Raw genomic sequence first — 21,703 nt, forward strand, 5'->3', positions numbered from 1 at the left:
CGGAGTCTTAATGTAAGATATTGGTTCTGATCAGCATGATGAGATGAATCAGGTGTACTAAGTTTCATTTTTCTAGATCAAAGGGTTCAAAAGTTATAACCATTTCAATGTTGAATTTTTGAACTGCTGGTGGCGCTATAGAGTTGGTCCTAGTGACTCAAAAATTGCTACATTTACTAATCATGGCCATCACTACAAGTGTGCCAAATTTCATCATTTTCCTATTTACGGTTCATAGGGCTGCCATAGACTTCCATTGGGAAGAAGAAGAATTGTTATTCTGACAATAACAATTGCTACTAGTTTCAGTAAAGTAATTGACATTTCTGGCACATAATGAAGACTGTATAACTGCATTTTTCTTTTATGTGCCCCTACCATGCTACAATTAATCTGAGGTCCATGGAGGTCTGTTCAAGTTCACAAGTGAAAACGGTACGTTATTAGACCATTTATTTCAAATCATATCATTAAGGTGAGACACAGCAGACAAAAACATCGATTTTTCATGCAGTGGTCAGTTTTGAGATTTTGGGCTAGTTTACTAATTCAATAAGTATTATTTCAAGCTGCTATAAAGAAAACATTGAAAATGAAGATGTTTATTTTATTACATTTTGTTTACTTGCGGCAGTAAGTTTCTCCCGAATTTACCAGGAAGTTAGTATTCCAACATGACATGCTGAGATCTGTCTGTTCACTGAAGTCTGTCATGACCGGGATAGTTGTAAAGCTTTGAGTCTCCTGCACAATGCCATGTAAACCAAATATGGGCATTTTCTTTCTATCAGTAATCAATCGTGAATGTCCAAAGGGGGATTTAAAGCTAACGAAGAAATCTCATTTAGAACTATTAAATCTTTAACTGCCGTTTTCTCAAAATTAGTTTTTGTATTTTATTGTCATTCTCCAGTAGAAACCTCTCCGCTTATGTAGCACCTATGTACACCAAACTTTCCAGTTATACACTTAGCAGTATTCTGAAGATATTTTCAGAGGGATTTGTTAATAAATCATTCCTGGCCTGATTTATGTGACATTTTAATAAAAAAATATGGCGAAAATTTATTTTTTTTATGGCCATGGACAGTATATTTTGATTCCCTAGTTAATGAAAGCATCCTGAAATCCCTCTAAGTTTTTATTTTCATCTTTTGTGTAAACCAAATGAAAAAATAATTTTGCACCTGGCTTTATCATATGTTCAGATCTATCTACTGAAAATATATACAAAATCGTGCATATTTAGTGACATGATGCCTAATTTGCATAATTAAACATACAAATTTCTAAAACTTGTAATACATTTTTTTATATACTTTAAGTAATCAACTGAGGAAGTTTCATGGTGATATCTATTATTTTAAAATTTTACCCTATTCCCCTTTAGTGTCTCGCCTTAACCCCTTACCTGTCACCCCCCTTTTTGAGAATGGACATTAAAATGCACTATTCAAGCTTAAGTGGTTGTAATTCAAGAATGTTTTGGAGTATAGACCCAAGTTGGTCTTAAAGGGAGAAAATAGCAGATTATTACTGAAATGAAAGCAGTTATTGAAGTTTAATTTTACATTAAATCAAATATTATTAAATATTTTTCTTTTATATAATATATATATATATATATATTACTAAATGTTTTACAAAACAATTACTATAAATCAAAGCCATATGTAACCAAGTTGTGTTCCAAATTTGAAGTTGGATATCAAAAAAATTTAAGTTCCCATGAGATGTTTACGCGTATTACCAAAAATAGCCACTGGGTGTCATTGAATTCCATTGAATTTAACTGTATGCATTCTACCATAACAAATTAATAAATTTCTGTCCAAATATCACTTCTGTCACAAAATATGGAACCTTGAGGCTCAGACCTTTCTGACAATGTGTTTTCTCAAGATTAGAAAATATTTTTATCATAAATTATGAAACATGACGCCCAAAAGTGGAGGAGCCTGATAAAATAATTTAGAGTACCATTTCTATGGTAACACAATGTCCAATTTCAAAACCGTTTTCACAGGATGAATTCTGAGATCATAAGCTTTCAAATGATACCTAATTTATGATAACTACTAAAATATGTGATGTAATAAAAAAAAGGCAATATAAAAGATAATATTATATATTAGGGGATAATATGCATATCCTACTTTTTAGAGTAAACGGGACAGTGTATATCTGCATACGGGACGATGACAGTTAAAGTGTTCAGAAAATTATTTCTGTTGTAATTTCTGCAAGTCCACTAGTATTTTATCAAGAAAGGTTTGGTCATGTAAGGTAATATGTCTGATTTATGCAGCACGCTGAACTAAGAAATGTATATAACTGCACTGTCTATTCTTTTTTTGTCCATACCATGTGACACACATCTTGAGATTTCAAGGTCCATACAGTCCTGACCATTCCATACCAAGTTCTATCCATTGTTCATCGGGCACAACCCAGCACCTCCCATAATTGCTCTTCTTTCTGGAGCTCCAAAGCTACATCCAGTCAAGGTTTTTGTTGTTTATGCATTTCATTTGTTCAATTTGTGTATCTGATTTGTCTTGATCTTTTTAAGACAATGTCTCTGGTTTTTAGTTGAAAAATTGTTTTTGATCTAATTTCTGCCCTAGTCTAAGCCATCCAAACAACACTGGATGCTTCCAATCAGCATAGGAAGCATCCACAAAGACTGCCTGCATTCCTACAGTTGTCTTATAAAATGCAATTAAGTTAATAGGATTTCAAGAAAACATCTAAAAAAGATCTAGAAAACTTCACATAAAAAGGTAAGTTGACATGATTATGTACATTTTAATAGTTTAAAAAGAAAATATTTAAGGCACTACATCAACTAACAATATAATTTCAGATTTATAGACTGCAATGTCCACTACTGACAAAAAGGTAAGCTAACATAGTGTCTACATTAGTAGCAAAATATTGTTAAGTCTTCACTTCAGCAGTTCAACAAATGTATTTTTTTAGATTTCTGAAACACTGAAGTCATAACGTCCTCCATATACCCATCACAAGATTCTCTGCTCCACAAAATTCTCTGCTCCATGAACTTTTATAAAGAAGTGCACAAGTGATATAACAGTAAGTTTTATTGAAGTACATTTAAGTTGTTGACATTTATACAAGCACTGATTAATCTACTAATTGTACACTTTCAAGTTTGTACAGAAACTCAATAACTACTGTTGATATTTTGAAGTCCACATATCCCTATACAAATGACGGTAAGCTAACAGACCATGTGTATGTTAGTTGCGAAATGTTTTTAATGTAAAGACTTCACTTATTGCACTTTGTTCAATGAATGTAATGTTTTCAGATTTCTGAAATTCACCAAAGTCCTAACTTTCTCCATATATCCATCACAAGATTATCTGCACCATTAACTTTTATAAAGAATCGTACAACTATTAAGATGGTAGGTTTGATTGAAGAAAATTTAAGTTGTGGACATTTATACAAGCACTGATTAATCTACTAATGGTACACTTTCAGATTTGTGCAGCAACTCAATAACTACTGTTGTTATTTTGAAGTCCACAAACCCCTATACAAATGTCAAATGTCCCCATATACAAACTAACAGACCATGTCTATGTTAGTTGCAAAATGTTTAATGCGAAGACTTCACTTATTGCACTTTGTTGAATGAATGTAATATTTGCAGATTTCTGAAATTCACTGAAGTCATAATTTCCCATATACCCATCACAAGATTATCTGCTCCATGAACTCCTATAAAGAAGTCCACAGCTGATAAAAAGGTATATTTCATTGTATGTCTGCATAATTTAAATTGAAACGCTTTCATTCAAACCCTGATTAATCTACTATTGGTACACTTTCAGATTTGTGCAACAACTCAATAACCACTGTTGATATTCTGAGGTCCATAAACTCTTATACAAATTTTCACTACTGACAAAAAGGTAAGCTAACAAAAACATTGCCATTAAGAAGAAAATGTTTGTTAACCCTTTACTTTCACCAAGCAGTTTGTTCAATGCTTGTCATCTTTGCAGATAACTTCCTCCATATACCCATCTCAAGATTATCTGCTTCATTAACTTTTATAAAGAAGTTCACAACTGATAAAACGGTACATTTTATTGAAGTAAATTTAAGTTGTTGACTTTTATACAAGCACTGATTAATCTACTAATGGTACACTTTCAGATTTGTGCAGCAACTCAATAACCACTGTTGATATTCTGAAGTCCACAAACCCTTGTACAAATGTCCACTACCAACAAAAATGTAAGTTAACATACAATGTCTATGTTAGCTGCAAAATATTTTATGTGAAGACTTCACTTGGAGCATTTAATGAATGTAATATTTTCAGATTTCTGAAACACACTGAAGTCATAACTTCCTCCATGTACTCATCACAAGATTTTCTGATCCATGAACTCCTATAAAGAAGCCCACAGCTGATAAAAAAGGTATATTTCATTGCATGTCTGCAAAATTGAAATTGAAACGCTTTCATTCAAGCCCTAGTTAATCTACTTTCAGATTTGTGCAACAACTCAAAAACCACTGTTGATATTCTGAGGTCCATAAACTCCATAAACAATTTTTCACTACTGAAAAAAGGTAAGCTAACAGACATTTTCTACATTGATGGCTATGTTTTTTGTGTAAACCTTTTACTTTCACCAAGCAGTTTGTTAAACGCATGTAAACTTTGCAGATATCTGAAACGCACAAGTCATAACTTCCTCCCATATACCAATCGCAAGATTTTCTACTGCATGAACTTCTGTAAATTATACAACTGATTAAAAAAGGTAATATACAATGAATATATTCAAACGTGTTACTGAAAACATATAATTTTGTGATTTTTGATAACTTTATTGCTTTTCCCCTCTAGCAATAGTGACAACAACAGTCTTGTCAACTATCAATTCAGAAAATGTTCTGAAAGAACTTTAAACGTATGCAGGCAGTCAATTAATTTATTTTACTACTGAATACATCTCCACAGTAACAATGTTGAATGGATGGCTTGTATTATATTTGGCCTATGTACAGTTACTTAATATGTGCCAGCCAAAAGAGGATGGCCTGCCCCGGCTGAGTCTGGTTCCTCCCAAGGTTTCTTCCTTTACCACTCTGCTGATTATGCTCCACCCTTTGATCCAAGATGTTCCACCCTACTATTATGCTCCACCCTTTGATCCAAGATGTTCCACCCTACTAAGGGAGTTTTTCTTGCCACTGTCGCCTTTTGGCTTGCTCACTGGGGTATTAAGGCACATGTTCAAGATAAATATGTAATAAAGATTCTTTTTAATAAAATGATTGAAATATACTTTGTCTCTGTAGCCATTTACTTCACTTTACTGTCAGTGATTTTCTACTTGTACTAAATGGATATAGACTATATTTAGTATATGAATTGATTCTACACAAACTTGGTGTCTTTTACAAAAAGTGCATCATAAAACAGCTTAGTGGATAGAGCATTTACATAATTTTCATTTAATTTGTAGTATGCTATTATTTAACAGTTGTTTTTATTGTTTTGAAATACTAAAATTAGTAAGTGTCTTCAGGACAATAGTTAAAACGTTGTCCAACCTGAATGTTAATTTTAACTTTAACAATACTTAAAGCTTTAAACCAAACAAATGCATGTATAATAGTTTATGTAGTTAACTTAATTTATAAAAGCCAGCTTAATTAAAAAAAAATAGGTTTACTTAGACCATGACAACATCAAATCACACCCTTCTACTCTCTAGCTCACTACACACAATGCATAAAAGGAAATTGACATGAGAATGAACACATAAAGGCAAAAAGTATTAATATGAAGAAAATGCTTACATTGCAAGAATAGTAGATTGTCAAGGACTGCTATAGAAATCATTTTTGATCACAAAACTTTCTGAATACTCAAGACTTCAGGTGAGACTCAACATAGAATAAACAATGTTTCTAATCCCAGAAGAAAGATTAAAAAAATACTTAACTGGAAAATACAGAAACCATTTTATGAAGTTGGACAGGACTCGAACTCACAACCTCTGGGTGATGTGACTGTTACTCATCTAGTAGTACCATTGGGAAAACTGTTTTTTTTTTACATTTTTACCAAGATGCCAAAGTTCAATAAATCAAGTCAAGCGTTAATCTTTATATGAATGTGCCACATATCATATTCTAATGAGTTACTTTTCAGAAAGACACTATGTCTGTAACACAATGGTTTGGGCTCATGGCACATGGTTTAGCATTTTACGCTTAAGCTGCAGAGGAGAGGCTTCAGATTAAGAATGAGCACACAATAAGCACACAAAAGAATTACTTAGCATCTCAACCAGTTAAGCATGCTAAGATATCTTAATGCTAATGTAACTTATGGTTAGCCAATGTGGAGCCAGAAGAGCAAAAAGAGCAGAAATAGAATGTACATGAAGAACAGATAGGTTCAGAAGTACTTATGGATGAAATCAAAACAAGCAGCATTAGCGCAATAGATTAGAAAAATGCCTGAACAAAACAGGAATCAACACAATTTTTATACTCATCCAACACAGGGTTCGAACCTACAACCAGAACGGCTCAGGATTAGAAGCACATGGTTTAGCAGACTGCACCACTCAGAGGATGTACAATCACAAACTTCAGATGAGAGGCTTCAGTGTAAGAATGAGCACACAAAAGCAAGTTAACCAGATTAGCATGCTAAGCTATCTTAATGCTGATGTAGCTTATGGCTTATGATGACGTGGTACATCCAATCCTGGCAAAAAAGATATCCTCGGATTCGACATGACGCAAGGAATCGATAGAGACCAATTTTATGATTTTGTGACAAACTGTTCACAAGTTACAGCCTCTGAACCAATTATGGGTCGACCTCGTTAAGTTTGCGACATCATAACTTTTTTTTTCCAGTAGAGCAAAAAAATCGGGGACAGTACTTTTATGCGGCTCAGTCCGAAGATCATTTGAGTACATATTTGGACAAAATTAGACCAATTTTGAAGGAGGAGTAGCGAAAAAACTGTTTTACATTCGCTCCAATATGGCGGCCAGTCACATTGTTGAAAAATAACATATGAGATATCGTTGAAATCGGCATAAGCCAAGGAATATATTGACATAAAGAAATCAAATTTCAAGCAATGTTGGCAAAAGTTATAAGTGTTTTTTCAAAAAACAATGATATCTCTGGAACACTAGGTGGCGCTGTGATCAAACTTCTCATGTACCTTCGGGCCATGCTAATGATGATCCATACCAAATTTGGTGAAGAAATTTCAAATAGTTTAAAAGATATTGCAAATTATGACATCATTCAAAATGGCGGACACGTGGTACATCCCATTATGGCAAAATCGATATCCACGGATTTGTCATGACCCAAGGAATCGATAGACACCAAGTTTATAATTTTCTGACAAACTGTTCATAAGTTATTGGCCAAAATATGCATTTTCCATATCTCATGACCCGTAGGTGGCGCTGTTCCCAACTTTGGCATGGAACCTCAGATCATGCTTCCGATGAAGTGTACCAATTTTCGTTTCGATTGATCAAAGTTTGGCCGAGCTATAGCTTCTGAACCAATTTTGGGTCGACCTCGTTAAGTTTGCGACGTCATAACTTTTGATCAGAGAAGAATAAAAAAAATCGGGGACAGTACTTTTATGCGGCTCAGTCCGAAGATCATTTGAGTACATGTTTGGACAAAATTAGACCAATTTTGAAGGAGGAGTAGCAAAAAAACTGCATACTGTACTTTTCAAAATGGCCACTACTGTAATGGGCGGAGTCTTAATGTAAGATATTGGTTCTAATCAGCATGATGAGATGAATCAGGTGTACTAAGTTTCATTTTTCTAGATCAAAGGGTTCAAAAGTTATAACCATTTCAATGTTGAATTTTTGAACTGCTGGTGGCGCTATAGAGTTGGACCTAGAGACTCAAAAATTGCTACAATTACTTTTCATTACCATCACTACAAGTGTGCCAAATTTCATCATTTTCCTATGTATGGTTCATAGGGCTGCCATAGACTTCAAGAGGAGGAAGAAGAATAATAATAATAATAATAATAAGAAAACTAACAGATACAATAGGTGCCATAGCCCCTTCGGGGCTTGGCCCCTAATAATAATAAGAAAACTAACAGATACAATAGGTGCCATAGCCCCTTCGGGGCTTGGCCCCTAATAAGAAAACTAACAGATACAATAGGTGCCATAGCCCCTTCGGGGCTTGGCCCCTAATAATAATAAGAAAACTAACAGATACAATAGGTGCCATAGCCCCTTCGGGGCTTGGCCCCTAAAAACTAACAGATACAATAGGTGCCATAGCCCCTTCGGGGCTTGGCCCCTAATAATAATAAGAAAACTAACAGATACAATAGGTGCCATAGCCCCTTCGGGGCTTGGCCCCTAATAAGAAAACTAACAGATACAATAGGTGCCATAGCCCCTTCGGGGCTTGGCCCCTAATAATAATAAGAAAACTAACAGATACAATAGGTGCCATAGCCCCTTCGGGGCTTGGCCCCTAAATAATAAGAAAACTAACAGATACAATAGGTGCCATAGCCCCTTCGGGGCTTGGCCCCTAATAATAAGAAAACTAACAGATACAATAGGTGCCATAGCCCCTTCGGGGCTTGGCCCCTAATAATAATAAGAAAACTAACAGATACAATAGGTGCCATAGCCCCTTCGGGGCTTGGCCCCTAATAATAATAAGAAAACTAACAGATACAATAGGTGCCATAGCCCCTTCGGGGCTTGGCCCCTAATAATAATAAGAAAACTAACAGATACAATAGGTGCCATAGCCCCTTCGGGGCTTGGCCCCTAATAATAATAAGAAAACTAACAGATACAATAGGTGCCATAGCCCCTTCGGGGCTTGGCCCCTAATAATAAGAAAACTAACAGATACAATAGGTGCCATAGCCCCTTCGGGGCTTGGCCCCTAATAATAATAAGAAAACTAACAGATACAATAGGTGCCATAGCCCCTTCGGGGCTTGGCCCCTAATAATAATAAGAAAACTAACAGATACAATAGGTGCCATAGCCCCTTCGGGGCTTGGCCCCTAATAAGAAAACTAACAGATACAATAGGTGCCATAGCCCCTTCGGGGCTTGGCCCCTAATAATAAGAATTTTTATTGTTTTGAAATACTAAAATTAGTAAGTGTCTTCAGGACAATAGTTAAAACGTTGTCCAACCTGAATGTTAATTTTAACTTTAACAATACTTAAAGCTTTAAACCAAACAAATGCATGTATAATAGTTTATGTAGTTAACTTAATTTATAAAAGCCAGCTTAATTAAAAAAAAATAGGTTTACTTAGACCATGACAACATCAAATCACACCCTTCTACTCTCTAGCTCACTACACACAATGCATAAAAGGAAATTGACATGAGAATGAACACATAAAGGCAAAAAGTATTAATATGAAGAAAATGCTTACATTGCAAGAATAGTAGATTGTCAAGGACTGCTATAGAAATCATTTTTGATCACAAAACTTTCTGAATACTCAAGACTTCAGGTGAGACTCAACATAGAATAAACAATGTTTCTAATCCCAGAAGAAAGATTAAAAAAATACTTAACTGGAAAATACAGAAACCATTTTATGAAGTTGGACAGGACTCGAACTCACAACCTCTGGGTGATGTGACTGTTACTCATCTAGTAGTACCATTGGGAAAACTGTTTTTTTTTTACATTTTTACCAAGATGCCAAAGTTCAATAAATCAAGTCAAGCGTTAATCTTTATATGAATGTGCCACATATCATATTCTAATGAGTTACTTTTCAGAAAGACACTATGTCTGTAACACAATGGTTTGGGCTCATGGCACATGGTTTAGCATTTTACGCTTAAGCTGCAGAGGAGAGGCTTCAGATTAAGAATGAGCACACAATAAGCACACAAAAGAATTACTTAGCATCTCAACCAGTTAAGCATGCTAAGATATCTTAATGCTAATGTAACTTATGGTTAGCCAATGTGGAGCCAGAAGAGCAAAAAGAGCAGAAATAGAATGTACATGAAGAACAGATAGGTTCAGAAGTACTTATGGATGAAATCAAAACAAGCAGCATTAGCGCAATAGATTAGAAAAATGCCTGAACAAAACAGGAATCAACACAATTTTTATACTCATCCAACACAGGGTTCGAACCTACAACCAGAACGGCTCAGGATTAGAAGCACATGGTTTAGCAGACTGCACCACTCAGAGGATGTACAATCACAAACTTCAGATGAGAGGCTTCAGTGTAAGAATGAGCACACAAAAGCAAGTTAACCAGATTAGCATGCTAAGCTATCTTAATGCTGATGTAGCTTATGGCTTATGATGACGTGGTACATCCAATCCTGGCAAAAAAGATATCCTCGGATTCGACATGACGCAAGGAATCGATAGAGACCAATTTTATGATTTTGTGACAAACTGTTCACAAGTTACAGCCTCTGAACCAATTATGGGTCGACCTCGTTAAGTTTGCGACATCATAACTTTTTTTTTCCAGTAGAGCAAAAAAATCGGGGACAGTACTTTTATGCGGCTCAGTCCGAAGATCATTTGAGTACATATTTGGACAAAATTAGACCAATTTTGAAGGAGGAGTAGCGAAAAAACTGTTTTACATTCGCTCCAATATGGCGGCCAGTCACATTGTTGAAAAATAACATATGAGATATCGTTGAAATCGGCATAAGCCAAGGAATATATTGACATAAAGAAATCAAATTTCAAGCAATGTTAGCAAAAGTTATAAGCGTTTTTTCAAAAAACAATGATATCTCTGGAACACTAGGTGGCGCTGTGATCAAATTTCTCAGGTACCTTCGGGCCATGCTAATGATGATCCATACCAAATTTGGTGAAGAAATTTCAAATAGTTTAAAAGATATTGCAAATTATGACATCATTCAAAATGGCGGACACGTGGTACATCCCATCATGGCAAAATCGATATCCACGGATTTGTCATGACCCAAGGAATCGATAGACACCAAGTTTATAATTTTCTGACAAACTGTTCATAAGTTATTGGCCAAAATATGCATTTTCCATATCTCATGACCCGTAGGTGGCGCTGTTCCCAACTTTGGCATGGAACCTCAGATCATGCTTCCGATGAAGTGTACCAATTTTCGTTTCGATTGATCAAAGTTTGGCCGAGCTATAGCTTCTGAACCAATTTTGGGTCGACCTCGTTAAGTTTGCGACGTCATAACTTTTGATCAGAGAAGAATAAAAAAAATCGGGGACAGTACTTTTATGCGGCTCAGTCCGAAGATCATTTGAGTACATGTTTGGACAAAATTAGACCAATTTTGAAGGAGGAGTAGCAAAAAAACTGCATACTGTACTTTTCAAAATGGCCACTACTGTAATGGGCGGAGTCTTAATGTAAGATATTGGTTCTAATCAGCATGATGAGATGAATCAGGTGTACTAAGTTTCATTTTTCTAGATCAAAGGGTTCAAAAGTTATAACCATTTCAATGTTGAATTTTTGAACTGCTGGTGGCGCTATAGAGTTGGACCTAGAGACTCAAAAATTGCTACAATTACTTTTCATTACCATCACTACAAGTGTGCCAAATTTCATCATTTTCCTATGTATGGTTCATAGGGCTGCCATAGACTTCAAGAGGAGGAAGAAGAATAATAATAATAATAATAATAAGAAAACTAACAGATACAATAGGTGCCATAGCCCCTTCGGGGCTTGGCCCCTAATAATAAGAAAACTAACAGATACAATAGGTGCCATAGCCCCTTCGGGGCTTGGCCCCTAATTAAAACAGTTTAGAAAAGTAAAATAAAATACAGTAAAGTACAAACAGTCGGACGAACAGCGGCACAGTGCTCATTCAGTAAATGCATAGCTAAACAGAAGTGTTTTGAGTCTGGATTTGAAAGTGATTACTGTAGGAGCACATCTGATCTCCTCTGGAAGCTGGTTCCAGCTGCGGCATAATAGCTAAAAGCAGGGTTTCCGTTGTCCAGTAATTACCGGACATTGGCCGGAAAAAAAATGAAATGTCCGACAAAATTAAATCTCTCCGGTCAAATTGTCCGATTAAAATTGCCTAATAATCCCGCCCCCCTAACACAATCTGAATTTGAAAATACGCCTAAAATGTATAAGCAAAAATACACCGACCTTTGGCTATGTTATAAAGGAACAGGCTCTACCGTTTGAAAGTTATTAAACATTATTACATGGCTTGGTTGAATTCCAATGTGGAATGCGGTCTGTTATTTCTTCATATCAGACCGCTGCGAAGCACTAGCGGCGGCAGGATTTTGATTGTAGGTGGGCCTCCAGAAAACTGGATAAACCAGTTAAAATAAGCCAAAAATAAATAAAAACGGGTTCCCCTTCATCTCCGTTTCAGCGCTTTTCTGGGCACTGAGGACAGTGACTAGTAGCCTACCTGAATTTAATGCGTAAAAAAAAAAAAACTTAAACAGGATTTTTTTTGTTGCTTTTTTAATACAATTACAATTTCATTGAATTTATTTTTTAATAAAATTATAGGCCTATTATTTTACAGCAACAACAGTTGTAAAGATGAAGTTGACGATCGCCATTTCCGTAGTGAACGCGCATTTTAGAGAGAAATGCACATCATGGATTACATAATCAGAGAGTAGCCTATTTCTTTTCGTTTTAAATTGTTAAAAAGACATTTCAAGCTTTCTTAAGATATATTTCATGTCTGTGAGGCCTACGCTGAGTTTCGTTAAATTAGGATGAGATGCGCTCCTGTTTACGAGCAATGCAAGTGACCGCACGGGCGTCTGCATGATTAGGCCTATCGTCTGCTATATTTGCTGCTTATTTATTAAATACAGGCAATTGGTTGATAAAAAAAATATTAAAATTAAGATACAATTTATACAAAACGAAATTCACTTCAAAAAAGTCTTTCTAGAAAACGCCTCGGTTACGACTGTAACCTCGGTTCCCTGAAGAGGGAACGAGCGTTGCGTCGAGTTTGACGCTATGGGAACGCTTTGCGTGATGACGTCTTGAAGCACATGTAAAATCAGTCCAATGGTGTGGCGGAACGTCAGAGGCGGGTGACGTCACGTACCAGGAAGCTATAAAAGCCGGCCCGAAACAGAAAACGAAAGCTTCGTAAAGTCTGAAGTCGTGTTGACAGGCATGAAGGAGATATGGCAAGGTGACGCAACGCTCGTTCCCTCTTCAGGGAACCGAGGTTACAGTCGTAACCGAGGCGTTCCCTTTCAAGGGAACTCGCGTTGCGTCGAGTTTGACGCTATGGGAACGTCTATACCAACGCCTCCATAGCTACAAATGTCTGTCCTGTGTGAAATCTGGTGAGCAGCACTAGGAAGACAAAACATGAGACCCTGGAGCAGAGTCTAGATCCAGAGAGTAGAACCTGACGAAAGTGTGCGGTGAGGACCAGCCTGCCGCATCACAAACGTCCTGTAACGAAACTCCTGATATAAGGGCCTTAGAGGCCGCCATACTCCTCGTAGAGTGCGACCGGACAGCCAAAGGAGAAGGCTGTCCAGCCGCCTCATAAGCAAGTGAGATAGTCTCAACCACCCACTGCTCATCCTTTGCTTAGACACTGGACCTCCCTTGTTAGGGGAGCAAATGTCACTTTTACGCCACAGGGCAGCTCTGTGGACATACGCGTCTAACGCCCGAACAGGGCAAAGCAAATTATTCGCCTCCTGGTCCGATTTCGAAAGGGAGGAGGACCTCCAAGTGCCACGAGGGAAACGAGATACCAAAGGGGTCTTTCCCCACAGACATTCCACCCAAAGGACTGTGGTAAGCACCTACGGCCGCCACATAAACCTTTAAAGTGGACGGGGTCAGACCTGCAGTGAACCGCTCTTGCAGGAACTCCAGAACTGTACCAATTGGGCAGTTGACTGGATCCAACCGACGGTCACTACACAAAGAGGTGAATACTCTCCAGTTCAGGGCATAAAGTTTCCTCGTGGAGGGAGCTCTGGACTGTAGAATGGTCTCAACAACCTCAGTTGAGAGACCTGACTCTATGAGCTGGGCGCCCTCAGAGGCCAAGCCCACAGGTTCCACAGTTCTGGTCGGGGGTGAAAAATCGAGCCCCCTGCTTGGGACAGAAGGTCCCTCCTGACGGGTAGCTCCAGAGGAGGCCCGTCGAGGAGGGACACAAGATCGGGAAACCATACTCTGCCCGGCCAGCGCGGGGCTATAAGAAGCAGGCAAACCCGGTCCCTGCGAACTCTTTCCAGAACTCCCGGGAGCAGAGCAACTGGGGGAAAGGCGTACAGACGTAGCCTCGGCCACGTCTGTACCATAGCATCCAGTCCCAGAGGAACTGGATGCGTGAGGGAGAACCAAAGTGGACAGTGAGACGTCTCTCGAGACGCAAACAAATCCACTTAAAATTTCCATATCAGCTCCACCACCTCGGGGGTGGAGCCACCATTCCCCGGGCCTCGGCCCCTGTCTCGACAGAGTGTCTGCTCCTATATTCTGGACCCCGGGGATGTAGGCTGCCTTGAGTGACAGCAACTTCCCCTGGGACCACAAGAGGATATGGCGTGCCAGCGCAGACCCCCTTGATATAGGCGACTACCGACGTGTTGTCCGTATGTACTACACATGGTGTCCCCTGAGACCTGTGATAAAGCTCCTCAGAGCCCGGAAGACAGCTAACATCTCTAGGCTATAGAATGCCAGGAACGATGATGGTCTTCCCACAGACCTTGAGATGAGCGACCCTCAGGATCGCTCCCCAACCCGTGAGGGAAGCATCCGTCGTTAGCAGTTTGCGACGACAAGGAGCTCCCAGCACTGGGCCCTGGGACAGGAACCAAGGTTTCTTCCACATAACCAAGGCACGTAGGCATCACCGCGTGACCTTGATTGTGCGAAATGGGTTGCCCCTCGGGGAAAAACCCTCTGGTCCTGAGCCACCACTGCAGGGGCCTCATGTGCAGCAGTCCAAAAGGTATCCCGTTGGAAGCTGCTGCCATGAGACCCAACAGTCTCTGGAACTGTTTGACAGTGAGTAGCTGGCCTAGCTTTACACTTCTCACAGCTGCCAGGATCGAAGCGTGGCGATGACAGGCGCGCCTGCATCGACACTGAATCCCAAACCACGCCTAAAAAAGTGGTCCTCTAAAATAGAGAAGCACACTCTTCTTGGCGTTCAGCCGTAACCCCAACTCTTTCATATGGGCGAGAACAACATCTCGATGTTGAACCGCCATCTAATGCGACTGAGCTAAAATCAACCAATCGTCGATGTAGTTTGTGATGCGAATACCCCGGAGGCGCAGAGGCGCCAGAGCTGCATCCACGCATTTGGTGAAAGTGCGGGGTGATAAAGCCAGGCCGAATGGAAGAACTCGATATTGGTATGCTTTGCCCCCGAAAGCAAACCTCAGGAACTTCCAATGACACGGACGGATGGAAATATGCGTCCTTGAGGTCTATCGTGACAAACCAGTCCTCGGACTAATCTGTGGCACGATTGTCTCAATGTTAACATTTTGAACTTGAGCTGCATGACAACTCGAAGACCTAAAATGGGACGCAATCCCCCGTCCTACTTTGGAACTATGAAGTACCGGCTGTAAAACCCGGTTTCCCTGTTGGAGGGAGGTACATATTCTATGGCCCCTTTCTCTAACAGAGTGTTTACTTCCTGTTCCATAACCAGAACCTGCTCGGGGCCCACCATTGTGGGCAGGACCCCCATAAACCGCGGTGGGCGTTACTAGAATTGTATCTAATACCCTTTTTCCACGGTCTGCAGGACCCAACGAGAAACATTTGACAGTAGCTTCCACGCTGTCAAAGATTCTACTAGAGGTACCAGTCTCTCGAGACTGGTTTCTGGATTTTGTTGCTGTTGAGTAGGGAACGACCAAACAGACTGCTGGCAGGGAACGACCAAACAGACTGCTCTAGCACCCTCCTCAGAGGGGGCGGGCATCCCGAGGCCACTACGTTTCCGGGTGGACCTTGAGATATGTGCTCGCCGGAGACCGCTGCGCCCTGTAACACCGGAGGCGGCAGGGTTGGCAGAACGGTCCCCTGAGGGCACCGAAGAGAGACAGCACCGTATTTTTCTCCTGCTGTTGAGCAGTCGGTTCGTCGCCCTGTAACGGCGCACCGGCAGGGAACGACCAAACAGACTGCTCTAGCACCCTCCTCAGAGGGGGCGGGCATCCCGAGGCCACTACGTTTCCGGGTGGACCTTGAGATATGTGCTCGCCGGAGACCGCTGCGCCCTGTAACGCCGGAGGCGGCAGGGTTGGCAGAACGGTCCCCTGAGGGCACCGAAGAGAGACGGGCACCGTGAAAAGAGGTGTTAACCGCTCTGCTTCGGGGGGACTACCCTCATTTGTCCTGAGCCCTCAGACATCAGGACTTTTTCCCAGCAGCCTTCTTGGCGGTAATAACGGTCCGCAGATCCGTTTTACCCCTCGAAGACTGCTGGGTTTGAGAGCGCCCTCCGTGTCCCCGAGATTTTTGTGGGGGAGCACGGGAGGAAACGCTCTGTTTCTGAGTGGCGCGGTGCTCAGCGCTCTTTTTAGAGGAGTGAGGCTGCTCCCGCTCAGCAGCCTCATAGAAAGAACGGCGGGGGAGAAGTTTCTGAAGTGCAGCTGCCTGTTTTGAAGCTTCTTGTGACTTCGCTACAGCACTATTAACTGCGTCTCCAAATAACCCTTGCGTGGATACTGGTGCATCTAAAAGAACATGTTTTTCTTTGTCCTTTATGTCACTTAAGTTGAGCCACAGATGCCTCTCAGTGGCCACCAGGGCTGCCATAGAGCGGCCGATGGATTTAGCCGTCTCCTTGGTGGCCCTGAGAGACAAATCCGTGGCTCTACGCAGTTCAGACACCGTATCAGCACTAATACCCCCGCCCTCCTCAAAATCACCCAATAACTCAGCCTGGTAAGCCTGCATTATGGACATTGTATGTAAACACGCTGCAGCTTGACCGGCGGCGGCATAAGCTTTATGAACCAGGGAAGAAGTAACTTTTACTGGCTTGGATGGAAGTGCAGGAGCCTTCAGAGAAGATGCCGTTGCTGGAGAGAGATAGCTCGCGAGCGTCTCTTCCACCTTCGGCATCTCCCCATAACCATGCTCTTTATAATTGTGAATGGATGAATAGTGTGATGTTTGTGCAGTATACACTCGATATGACACTGGTTTCGCCCACGATCTCGACACCTCGGTGTGGAGATCGGGGAAAAACGGCAGGCTCCTGCGCTGGGGCTGCGCACGAGATGGCAGGAAGCGTTCGTCGAGCTTACTTTTCGAACGAACGTCCTGCCTATCTTCTGGCCACTCAATAGACAGTCTGTCAACAGCTCTAGTAATGACATCGAGCAGTTCCTCAAACGCATGAGACTGAGGTGGCGAATCCTCAGACTCAGCTACAATACTCACAACATCCAACTCCTCAGAGCTGGATAGTTGCAGTACTGGTACCTCTATCGGGGGGGAAGAAACCGCAGCGCGTGCTGCACCCTGATAAGAGGCACTGGATCTATCAGACGGATGCTGAGATAAGGCAGAGCCCGTCTCAACATCCACTGATAAATCCATCTGTGAACCCCAGGTCTGAGATCGACGCCGTGCCTCGGCAGCGGCGGGACCCGAGCCCTGGGGAGCGTGGTCGGGATTGAACCGAGCCAAGCGGGATCGGAGCGTACGCAATGGAAGCGCACAGCAATGCACACAGTCACCACCCTCGAGTGCTGACTGGGCATGCTCCTCTCCCAAACAAACAACACAAAGAGTGTGTGTGTCACCTCCCGTTAAATAACGCGGGCAGGGATGGACACACACTCTAAACTGCTGCTCGCTCGCCATACTGAATATATATATATATGATATAGACAGACAACACCAAATATACAGACAGATTTCACACAGAGCGCAACTGAAGACTCAGAAAGCTTTCGTTTTCTGTTTCGGGCCGGCTTTTATAGCTTCCTGGTACGTGACGTCACCCGCCTCTGACGTTCCGCCACACCATTGGACTGATTTTACATGTGCTTCAAGACGTCATCACGCAAAGCGTTCCCATAGCGTCAAACTCGACGCAACGCGAGTTCCCTTGAAAGGGAACCAAACTTAATTAAGTGGTCAAAATCATGTCTGACCCGCTCCATGTCTCTGGATATTGCGCATCCATCCTACTCGTGCGGTTCACTTTTCATAATCCACATAAATTAAAAAATAACATTATAATATTTTAACAAATATTAAACTAAATTAAACTAAATTAATGGCTACAACACGTATAGTAGCTAGACATAGACTCTCTATTTGTACAAATTGCTGCACATTCATTTTATTCTGAATTTTGCACACATAAGTTGAAAGGCATTTGTTTGTGCATGCATAGCAAAACATATCTGCAACATTTATCAAGTTCACTGATAATTATGCGCGCATTTATTAATTATTATCTTAATGAATAATGAAACAAGGACAAAGCATATAAACTGCGTTGTTTGTTTAGAATGGAATGGATCGCAAATAGATCCGAATGAAGAAACGTACATAACCATAGTAGAAAATGGGTCTCGAGTGTTCCTGCAGAGGGGGGGTTCTCGCTGCAGAATCGGATCAAGACGAAGAAGCAAAGTCGCCTTGCGGAGAGCAAGGTTACGCGGCTTATGCGCATTGCAGGTTGTGGAGAGACACTGGGAAGTTCGCTTGAGTAAAAACAATAGGCTTCAGATATTTTATGTGGGGAAGGGGGATTGGTTTGTTAATGTGAAACCCTAGTAAAAACAATTGGCGTTGATTGACGCCAATCGGACGTTCATGGTTTTTTTTTTTTTTCGTTTTTTTTTTTTGAAAGTTAGGCTAATAAACATGTTGCATTCGGCCTGATTATGTCATTTTTTAAGTTACATAGCCTTCCTCCAGTTTTCCTCAACTTGACTAATTAAGAGGCGATATTTGACCGGCATATCATTAAAATGTCCGGAAAACGAAACCTCTGCCGGTCACTTTGACCGGCACCATTTTTTTCTAGCGGAAACTCTGGCTAAAAGCAGACTCGCCATGTTTAGAGTGAACCCTTGGTATTTCTAGCTGATATATGATCCTAATGATCTGAGTGATCTGTTGGGTTTATATTCAGTGAGCAAATCTGCAATGTATTGAGGTCCTAGGCCATTGAATGATTTATATACCAGTAATAATACTTTAAAATCAATCCTAAATCTAACTGGGAGCCAGTGTAAAGACCTGAGGACTGATGTGATATGTTCATATTTTCTGGTTCTGCTCAGAATCCTGGCGGCAGCGTTCTGTATGAGCTGCAACTGTCCTATGGTCTTTTTGGGAAGGCCAGTGAGGAGTCCATTACAATAATCCACCCTGCTGGTGATGAAAGCATGCACAAGTTTCTCTAAGTCTTGTCTGGAAACAAAGCATTTAATTCTTGCAATATTTTTCAGATGATAGTATGCTGATTTAGTTATTGCTTTGACATGACTACTGAAACTAAGGTCTGACTCTAGTGTCACACCAAGATTCCTGACTTGATGTTTAGTTGTTTGACCCCTAGAGTGAAGGTATGCGTTCACCTTGAGAACTTCATCTTTGTTTCCAAACGCAATGACTTCAGTTTTGTCTTTGTTTAACTGAAGAAAGTTTTGGCACATCCAACTGTTGACATCAATGCATTGGCACAGGGAGTCAATGGGGCTGTAATCGTTAGGCGATAGGGCTAAGTAGAGCTGTGTGTCGTCTGCATAGCTGTGGTAAGAGATTTGGTTCTTTCTCATTATTTGGCTCATTGGGAGCATATACAGGTTGAACACTGATAATTTGCCTGAATCAGTATTTAAGCGAATATCGTTTATTATCTTTATGAGCGCTGTCTCTGTACTCTGGTGCGATCGGAAACCAGATTGAAAATTGTCAAAGTATCCATTCGAGCATAAGAATTTGTTCAGCTGATTGAAGACAACTTTTTCAATGATCTTGCCTATGAAAGGAAGATTTGAGATCGGCCTATAGTTGCTTAATATGGTCTTATCCAGATTGCTCTTTTTCAGGAGGGGCTTGACAACTGCAGTTTTCAGGGAGTTTGGAAAACTCCCAGAGAGAAGTGAGGCATTTACCACTTCTAGAAGATCTGCTTCTAAACTGTTTAACACACTTTTGAAAAAAGATGTGGGAAGTGTGTCAAGAGCGCAGGTTGATGTTTTAAGGTGCTGTACGGTTTCTTCCAAAATTTTGCCATCAATTTCTTTGAAGTCAGACATAGTAACTACTTTCTCAGGTGGTTTGATGGTCTGTCTAACCCCAGGGCAACTCAAGGATGTGCTGATCATCTTTCTGATATTATTTATTTTCTCAGAGAAGAAAGAAGCAAACTCACTGCACTTGTTGTCTGAGAGCATTTCACTGGGAATCTGGCTTGGGGGGTTTGTCAGTCTCTCTACAGTAGCAAAAAGAGTGCGTGTGTTGTTTAAATTACTGTTTATAATATTTGAGAAGAAAGTCTGTCTAGCTTTGCCTAGTTCCATATTAAAAGCATGGATGCTGTCTTTGTAGATGTTATAATGGACTACAAGTTTTGTCTTCCGCCACATGCGCTCTGCTTTTCTGCATTGTCTTTTCATATTTTGAACCGCTGTTGAGTTTCTCCAAGGTGCTTTTTGTCTGCCACTCTTCCTGACTTTCACAGGAGCAATATCATCAATTACACTTTTAACTTTTGAGTTAAAAGAATCAAGGAGAAAATCAAGTCAGCAGATATGCTTGGTGTCAATCTAACGAAACGCTCGTACAAAAACCTCTATTCCACTCGAGTGAACACACACTCCAACAGAGAGAGAGAAACAACACTTCAACACACTGATATTAGAAGATCCTCAGCTCTTCTCAACACTCACTCATTCAGATTTGACTAAATGCTTTCTGATATAACACTGTTTAAAGAAATATATTTGATGAGCTGTGACCTCTGAGGTGACCTTTGACCTCTTTGATCATGGATGATGTTGTGGAGTTTCTCATAATGATGCTTCTGTTCTTCATATGCAGATCAATCATCATGATTCACAGAAAAACCTGCAGCTTCAGACTTCAATTTTCAGTGAAAATCTCTTCAAATAATGAGTTTATTGAATATTAGAGCCAAAGTCAATAGAAAGTGTCAACAATGAAAATATAAAAGGTATTTTGCATGTTCTACACAGTCAAGCATGTTTTCATATTCAAGGTCTGTTCTAAAAGTATCTGGACTGGTTATGAATCTCCACACAAGAAACGTGAACAAGCTCTAATGTGTCTCCATCTTTAACAGCCTGTTTCTTCTCCATTTGATGATTTCAGACACACATGAGGCTTCATGATAGATGGAGTGACACCATGAACTGATTAGAGATTCACAATCAGTCCTGATACTTTCTGAACAGACTCATGATTCATGATCTTACTTTAGTGATGGCGGTTCATCTAGTGGAAGTGTAGCAGTGATGATGGTCACATGACTGAATATGGACACAGAGATGGACGTTCATCTGCACATCCTCAGTGTCTCAGGAGTCACAATAAAAATACAAAATAAAGTCATGATTCTGTAACTCTAGTGTATATTATTTTGTTATCAGCACAAGCTGTTGTAAAT

General features: G+C 40.3%; 1 long non-coding RNA gene across 3 annotated transcripts; it reads left to right on the forward strand.

Annotated features, from left to right (window-relative positions):
* Positions 1–220: 220 nt before the first annotated feature.
* LOC311071583 lies at positions 221–5,335 on the forward strand. Of its 3 annotated transcripts, none has more exons than XR_014603898.1 (13): positions 221–2,507; positions 2,628–2,783; positions 2,867–2,901; positions 2,983–3,096; positions 3,175–3,239; positions 3,683–3,779; positions 3,864–3,944; positions 4,038–4,114; positions 4,192–4,272; positions 4,361–4,460; positions 4,519–4,614; positions 4,712–4,808; positions 4,895–5,335. It is a non-coding gene; the product is annotated as an uncharacterized lncRNA (long non-coding RNA). The 3 variants fall into 3 exon arrangements; XR_014603899.1 differs by having other exon boundaries at positions 4,534–4,614; XR_014603900.1 differs by lacking the exon at positions 3,175–3,239 and having other exon boundaries at positions 4,534–4,614.
* The last annotated feature ends 16,368 nt before the right edge of the window (positions 5,336–21,703 follow it).

Source organism: Abramis brama (genome assembly GCF_963993115.1).
Source record: "Abramis brama genome assembly, chromosome: 20".
NCBI classification, from domain to species: Eukaryota; Metazoa; Chordata; class Actinopteri; order Cypriniformes; family Leuciscidae; genus Abramis; species Abramis brama.